Source organism: Limulus polyphemus, unplaced genomic scaffold (assembly GCF_000517525.1).
Source record: "Limulus polyphemus unplaced genomic scaffold, Limulus_polyphemus-2.1.2 Scaffold4979, whole genome shotgun sequence".
Taxonomy (NCBI): domain Eukaryota; kingdom Metazoa; phylum Arthropoda; class Merostomata; order Xiphosura; family Limulidae; genus Limulus; species Limulus polyphemus.
Window position 1 is genome coordinate 60680 of NW_013670589.1, and position 7831 is coordinate 68510.

General features: G+C 33.9%; 1 long non-coding RNA gene across 1 annotated transcript in view; it reads right to left on the bottom strand.

Annotated features, from left to right (window-relative positions):
* Positions 1-1065: 1065 nt before the first annotated feature.
* LOC111089002 overlaps positions 1066-7831 on the bottom strand; it is a 13790-nt gene continuing 7024 nt past the window's right edge. The window contains exons 3-5 of the long non-coding RNA XR_002613382.1: positions 5603-5756; positions 3459-3600; positions 1066-1956 (exon numbers count right to left, since the gene is read on the bottom strand). This is a non-coding gene — a long non-coding RNA (uncharacterized LOC111089002). The remainder of the gene's footprint in view (positions 1957-3458; positions 3601-5602; positions 5757-7831) is intronic.

Below are 7831 nucleotides of genomic sequence, written 5' to 3' on the forward strand. Positions count from 1 at the left end.
GCACGTTAGAGTGTTAATTTATCTCTTAATGGAATACAGGCTAAAATACCCGTCAATTGACAGTAATGTTTAAACTCAATTAAAACAATGTATGTTTAACAACAATCATATAGTTTAAAGTAATAACTTGAACATAAACTTTATCTCAAAATTTTAAAATCATAACAAAGCTTCTTCATAAACAACATTTGCAGTTTGCTTTTCATCTACCAACAAATACAGATTTTGAGCATGGTTGTTTGAGAAACAATCCAACAACTTTTATACTTTGACCTTGAATCCTATTAGAATATTCAACATTGTCTAAAGCATCAACCTGCCTAGATTGTTTGGGATTGACTCAATAGGGTGGGAGTAATTAACCAACAGGCTTTAGAACATAGAAATAGGGTTAAGTTCAATTTTGACTCCCTTAGGACATTCCCCATAGTTCGTAGTGTTTACATACAAATTTTGGTTGAGAATGGCCCAATAGGCTCGGATGAGTTAGGGTGCAAACAAACTCACAATTCGTCTTTATATTTATATAGATAGGTCAAACTTAAAAAAGGCTTAACTAATGTTAGGCCTAAGACAAGTGGACTTACAGATTTCGGTGTCTGCGATTAGAATTATTTTAAAGAAGTACTGTTGCAATAAAGATACTACTTTGACCGCATATATTTTGTGGGTCTCTCTCTGCTAGTTCAATAACAATATGAAGGATTCATTGTTCTAGTAAGTCTAGCTAAAACCATAGTGAAAGGTTACGTTAATCTGAAGCTGGGTAACTATACTATAAATATTTTCACTATTGTTTGTAAATATACAGATTGATAAATTCAATTATATTAATACAGTATTACAAAATTCTAATAACTATAAGTATTATTATTTATTGTAATAAATCAGCTGTGGATAGCGTTCTAAACAAAAATGTGTTTGTGTAAAAGAAAATCGTAAAATATCTCCGCCACTTTTGAATAGTTATTTTATTCCAACCCTCAATAATGTTTCATACCTTTACAGAATTAGATACATAGGAAAGTGCACAATACAATGATAAAAAATTATATTATAATGAAATATTTTTTTTTTTCGAATAAATAATAATTTCTGAAGATACTTTACATTTACAAATGAAAATCCTGGTGTTAATATTAGGCCTCCATGCACAAATGGGAAACTGCTGGTTTCTAGACTATAAATGCCATTATCATCACTTAAGTCTAAATTCACACTAACCATTAGTGGACATTCATAAAGTAAGGCACTGAGGGAGTACACTAATTTGACAGTAAGCAATCATTGTATAAACCACGTGAAAGTTTAGTGGCAAAGGATTGTCCAACCTGTCTTGTGGGTTAATTGAACGACAGGACTCTTATGCCGTGATGATGAACAATCACAGAGATGTTTACATACTGCTAAAGACTTTATGAGCAAAAGCTTGTAAACCCTACTTATAGATAACTAGGAAAACACCGAGTTCTTTACAGAAGTATACAGTTTGCGATACGGTGATGATTTAATAATTAAGAGGACGCTTGGTTTGCGATAACAGGAAAATCAGTATAAACAATGACTGTGTCAGGTTCGTCTGCTTTTTATAGCGCAAACATTGTTGTAAGACAAGCCAAACAGATTTGCGACATCTCTCTAAATCTGTTTTTTTATATATCAATTTGTGTGTGTGATCTTTATGAATAATTACTAAACAAAAGCACTTAAAGGAAGGGAACCAAATTTCCAATAATCACTGGTTACTTAGCAGTTTTAAAATTTGTTATATGAAGATTCTCTGTACAAAACATTTCACGATATTCAAAGAACATGGACAAGTTTTTATTAAAGTTCAGTTGTTTCCAGTTGACCTTGTTGCTGTTTTGACTCCAGATGCAAATTCTCCAGAAAAGGTTTGGAAATTTCTGGTTTGAGATCTATATCAATTGTTGAGTTATTGTTACCATTCTGAAGCTGAAATAAATATAACACATTCAAAAGGTTATCAGAATAGGTAAACAGATATGTACATTTACACATTATCACTTTTTTTTATCCACATTCTTGGGAATACACACACACATATATATATACTTGTTTCAGCATATAAATCCATGCTTAGTTTTGTTAACACGATGGAGAAATTAGCAAGAAATGGTGAAGTGTGAGACTTTAGAGAATATCCAGATTTCCAGAATACTTTACTTAACTGTAAAAAAATAAATAAATAATCCGATTTTTCCAGTAAGGTAGGCAAACTGAACCAAAAATGTGTACAAAAATTATGTAGAGTCAGTTGAATATTCTTGAACTTTGTCATATATATAACACAAATTTCTCCCATAATTAAGCTAACTTTGCTGACATTGTGATATGTAGGCAGCATAAAATGCGTTTTTAGGCTTCTTATTTTAATACAGAAATGTTCAAAACTTTTTGTTCATTCTAAACCTATGGAGTTTTCGCATAACACTAGGCCCAGAAGGCCATAAAGTTGACTTCCTTTTAGCTACCTTTGTTCCTTTGTTGCTCTCTAGAGATAATACCTGCTTTGCCCGTGAATGATGTTGCTGTAATGCCGCACTATGAATGAGAATGGCAAGTCATAGGGGCTGTACTAGTCATTATCAATGCCTTTTTATCAGAAAAAATCAACATGGTGATCAAATTACTAGTGAATTTCAGAAAAAGTTGAAATACAAAAAAATTATATTTTCGTAACGTCTGTTACGCGTTTATTAAAATCATAAATTAAAATATTTACCCTTATAATGCGATGTTAACTCAACCTCAAAAAGCTGTGAAAAAACTTATGGTTAACGCCACATCCAATTTGTTCATTACAAAATTCTGTCAGAGTTGCTGTTCTAATATATTTACCATCTTTAAGACAAATCAACCAGTGTGATTTCTTTTAATGCGATGTTAACTCAACCTCAAAAAGCTGTGAAAAAACTTATGGTTAACGCCGCATCCAATTTGTTCATTACAAAATTCTATCAGAGTTGCTGTTCTAATATTGTAGTGAACAAATTGGATGTGGCGTTAACCATAAGTTTTTTCACAGCTTTTTGAGGTTGAGTTAACATCGCATTAAAAGAAATCATACTGGTTGATTTGTCTTAAAGATGGTAAATATATTCTGTCAGAGTTGCTGTTCTAATATATTTACCATATCTTTAAGACAAATCAACCAGTGTGATTTGCAGTATCTACAGGAAGTGCAATAGGAATAGTGAGAAGTATGCTGTGTTTAATAAATAAAATGCTTAAACAGTTGACTAGGTCTAGCTTATTGTCATTGTTTCTTCATTACGTTATAATTCTAATCAAATGAATATTTTGAACATAGCTGCTACTACAATTGATATTATAGCATAAAAGACTCTAAATAATATCTAATGCATTGGTAAACTTTCGTTGATAAATTTAGTATAGAATGTTAGACTTGATAATAGTAAGTAACTATTACTTACTTTTGTGCTTTGCACGAGCCTTAGTAAGTTTTCGGCCCATACAACTAGCTTGCATGTAAGCTTTCTTTGTGGTTCTTTCATAACTGTGTCTTGCCTGTCTTCCAATGTAGCTAGAACAAGATTTAAACCATAGTACGTTGACCTGAAACAACCAAAAAAATGTTCACTTGTACAACTGACATAGAAGAATGTTTACCCAAGGGCTCGGAAGATACACCTTGGACAAAGGCAGTCTTTTGTTTAAAAGATACAGTTATCAAGTAGCATACAATATAAAATTGTTGAAAGGAACACCTTGCCAGGTGAACTAATATTCAGACTTTTACAGACAGATAAACAGAATTTTAACAATTCACGATTTAACTTAGTGTATTGTTTAGTTCAAAATCTTATTTTAGATAGTGACGTTATGTAGAATAGCCCATATATATACCCACACTCATGCATATTTCTGACAATCTAGTGTCAGTAATAAGGTTTATAATTGGGACATTTAAAGATATTTAAAATATTTAATGATTCTTCATACAAATTAAATCTATTTATCACACTTTGAAATAATTTCTTCCTAACTGTATATGAAACTCACCTTTTATGGGGTATTATGCTAATTAATGTGGGTTTCTATGGGATATCCTACTGGTTAATGTGGGTTTCTATAAGAAATCCTATTGTTTATTGTGGGTTTCTATAAGAAATTCTACTGGTTAATGTGGGTTTCTATGAGATATTATATTAGTTAATGTGGGTTTCTATGGGATATCCTACTGGTAAATGTGGGTTTCTATGAGATATCCTGTTGGTTAATGTGGGTTTTTATGAGATATCCTGTTGGTTAATGTGGGTTTCTATGAGATATCCTATTGGTTAATGTGAGTTTCTATGGGATATCCTACTGGTAAATGTGGGTTTCTATGAGCATAAAATACTTTCAACCAAACAGGTCTTAGCCTTAAAATGTATTTTCTCTCTTACAATATCTAACAACACCAGTGAGCTAGTAGATTCACATCTCTGTTACTTGATCTTAGGGGATTCATCTTAACTTTATTTCTTTAACAACTTTTATAATTTGGATCACTAATTAACAGTACACTATAATCCACATATCATGACCCTCTAATAATGTTATGTTTTAATTTTTGGTATTTTCAACCAGAACGACACCTTATACGATAAAACGGCCAGGTCAGGATTCTCAAGGTTCAGGTATACTATTTTAAAACTGCTGACCAGAGAGAAAATAACCAGTCGTCAGCAGTATCCACAACCTATTGGCTACTTTTAACAGAATAGCGAGATTGACTGTCACTTTCATTACGCACCTATAGATAAAAATGTGAAGTGGGTATGTGTTAAGAGGCATGCTACGGGCTCGAACCTTAGACTTTCTGCTAATTACGAAACCATGCCAGGTGTAATAGAAGTGACAGTAGCTTCATTAGTGAAGATCACTAGGTGGTAGGCACCTTATGGTAATATTATTCAAAGGTTTATGTTTTATAACTCGTTAAGCTTTAATGCTCTTTTAATTAGAACAAATTAATAACAGTTGTGAATTATAACACCAGGAAATGGTTTATATTAATGTAAATAATGTTGACATTACTTAATAAACATAAAGTTTTTTTTTGTTTTTTAACACGATTAATGTCGTTTACAGTGTTTACCACTTGATGGTTTGTTTGTTTGTAATTAAGCACAAAGCTACACAATGGGCTATCTGTGCTCTGCCTACAACGGGTATCGAAACCCGGATTCTAGCGTTGTAAGTCCGCAGACATACCGCTGTGCTACTGGGGGGCCCACTGGATGGAATCACGTCTATAGACTACTGGAATCACTAGAATTTGTTATTAATTAATTAAGTTCGAATGTCGACATCTACAAGGTGTCCGAAAAGAGTCGAATCATAGGCACTTCAACGAATTTTACAAAATGTATTCCAGATGCTGCCCTTGTAATTCGAAACATGTTTGAGTTAACAGCAGGATTAACTCGACCTTCTCATGCTTTGACAGTGCCTTAATCAGTCACGTATCTAAAATGAAGAAAATCACCTACGGTTCTAGACCTTTCGGACACCTTGTATAAATGGTACTCAACTGCAGCATTGCTGCCATCTAGTGGCATGACATACAAACCATGATATCTTGCTCGTTTCCTTCGTGGGCGTTGTTGATTCAACTTCTTTAGCTTTCATTAAAAGCTGTAGGAGCCAATTTTCCTTGTCTCTTAATTCCGCGAGCCGTCTTACTAAATCCAGGTCGGAAATATTTTCGTAAACGTTCTCGTCTTCTAGATGTAAACATTAAACAAAACAATAATTGTAACCTTCAAAATAACATTATTCGAGTTATAACCTGTACATATGCATATGTTAAAGTGGCTTTATCCAAACCGCTAAGATATTTTTAAATATTCAATATATTTTTTTACGCTAATTCTTTATAATCTGGTGTAAGTTTACTGTTTATTTGGTTGTTGTTAAGTATAAAGCTACACAATGGACTATCTGTGCTGTGCCCACCACGGGTATCGAAACCCGGTTTTTAGTGTTATAAGTTCGTAGACTTTGTTTATCTTACAGCAAAGCCATATTGGGCTATCTGCTGTGTCCACTGCGGGGAATCGAACTTCATATTTTAGCGTTGCAAGTCCGTAGACTTACCGCTGTGCCACTTTAAATGCTGACTTAAAATTTAAAATGAAAGCTAATTTCAATTTTATTATTATATAATAATAATTAATAATAATATGTTATGAAAATACAATACCAAACGGTTTCTTATTGGTATTTTGAGGAGGATTGTACCAAGTAGCATCTTGCATTCATGATGTAGCCTCATATGTGCATAATATTAAATATGTTCGTTTTTTTTTTGTTAACTTGAATGGGCCCACCGCCAGGACCAGACCCCAAATTGAAACGTTTCAATTCCCCAATTTTACCACTGACTTACCGGACAGCTTTCTTTAAAGTTACACTAATCGTATTGTATTCTCATACGATCAGTTATATCCTGTAGTCAGTCGCCTAAGATACCATAAGATTCTGGTTGTTATACATATTTAGTAGTAAAAACCTATACGACGTGATGAATTTCGTCGTGCCCTTTGATGGCTCAACGGTGAAATTGAAGGCATAGAGCGTTAAAAATAGGAGTTTGATACCCGCAGTGAGCAGAGAACAGATAGTACATTGTGTTAGTTTGTTTTTTAAAAACAATTTCGTCATCTGGGTTCGGAACGTTCTGTACTTTGATAAAAAAAATATATGTTTATACAAACCTGAAAATCCAAAACCCCACATTTTTGCTAAAAACACTGAAAATTATGCTGTAAGCTCAATTTACAAATTGCTATTATAAATAATAAAGCTTACAAAATCAAAAACCATTTTAAAAATATGAAACAGAATAACTTCAAAATAAGGTTTTTATAACACAAAACAATAATGGGAGTTCAAAAACAGTAAAAACAACAACAACACGTGATACCAGTACTGTTCAGTTTAACTAACTCTTCAGTCAGTATCCTCAGAAGATATGGCCTGAATCTAGAGTATCACCTGATACACAGTCGCAAAAACGTAGTACACATTAAGCCTAACGAAACTGGGTCTTACATTGAATAATATTGCGGGTTCCGATGGTCCACCTATCCCTCTATGGTTTGTTACCATTCCCCAATTGTGGTCTTTCTTTGAGAATTCGAGTTGTTTGTTTGTTGGATTTCTCACAAAGCCGTCTTTAATTTTGAAATGACAGACTAGAAGGAAGGCAACTAGTCAGCTCCACCCACCACCAACATTTAGGTTACTCTTCACTTGTCAGACCGAATAGTGGTATTTGACCGTCACTCTTATAACGCACCCAAGGCCCCAAAGTGCGGAACGTACTTTTCTTTTCTTTAAAGTAGGGTGAGCAAAGTACGGCGCGTCTAACATTTCTGTCTGCCCGCCATGACTCCCGGCAATTGTGGAAATAATATATGAGGGTCTTTATACAATCGATGTTGAGGTAGTTTAATTAATAAAGTAGAAATGTGCGACCCGCGACGACTTACCAAAATTCGTGGAGTGCCCCCCCCCCGCGAACATTATTGCCCATCCCTGTTGTAATGGGACGCGAACCATTTGGAAGTGTTCGTGTCTGAATAAGTTAAACTAGTTGGAAGTACCGATTTTTTAACAAACAAACAAACACCTCTCGCGCCGTCATTCTCCTCCCAATTATACGGAAAGTTCGAAATCAGGTGACCATGGTTTGTTGAAATTTCTACAGATTCTCAGTTCACTGCTGAATTTTATGTAATCCTTGGATTACATAGAGGCTAAGCGATACTCTAACTATACACTGAGTGGTCACAAG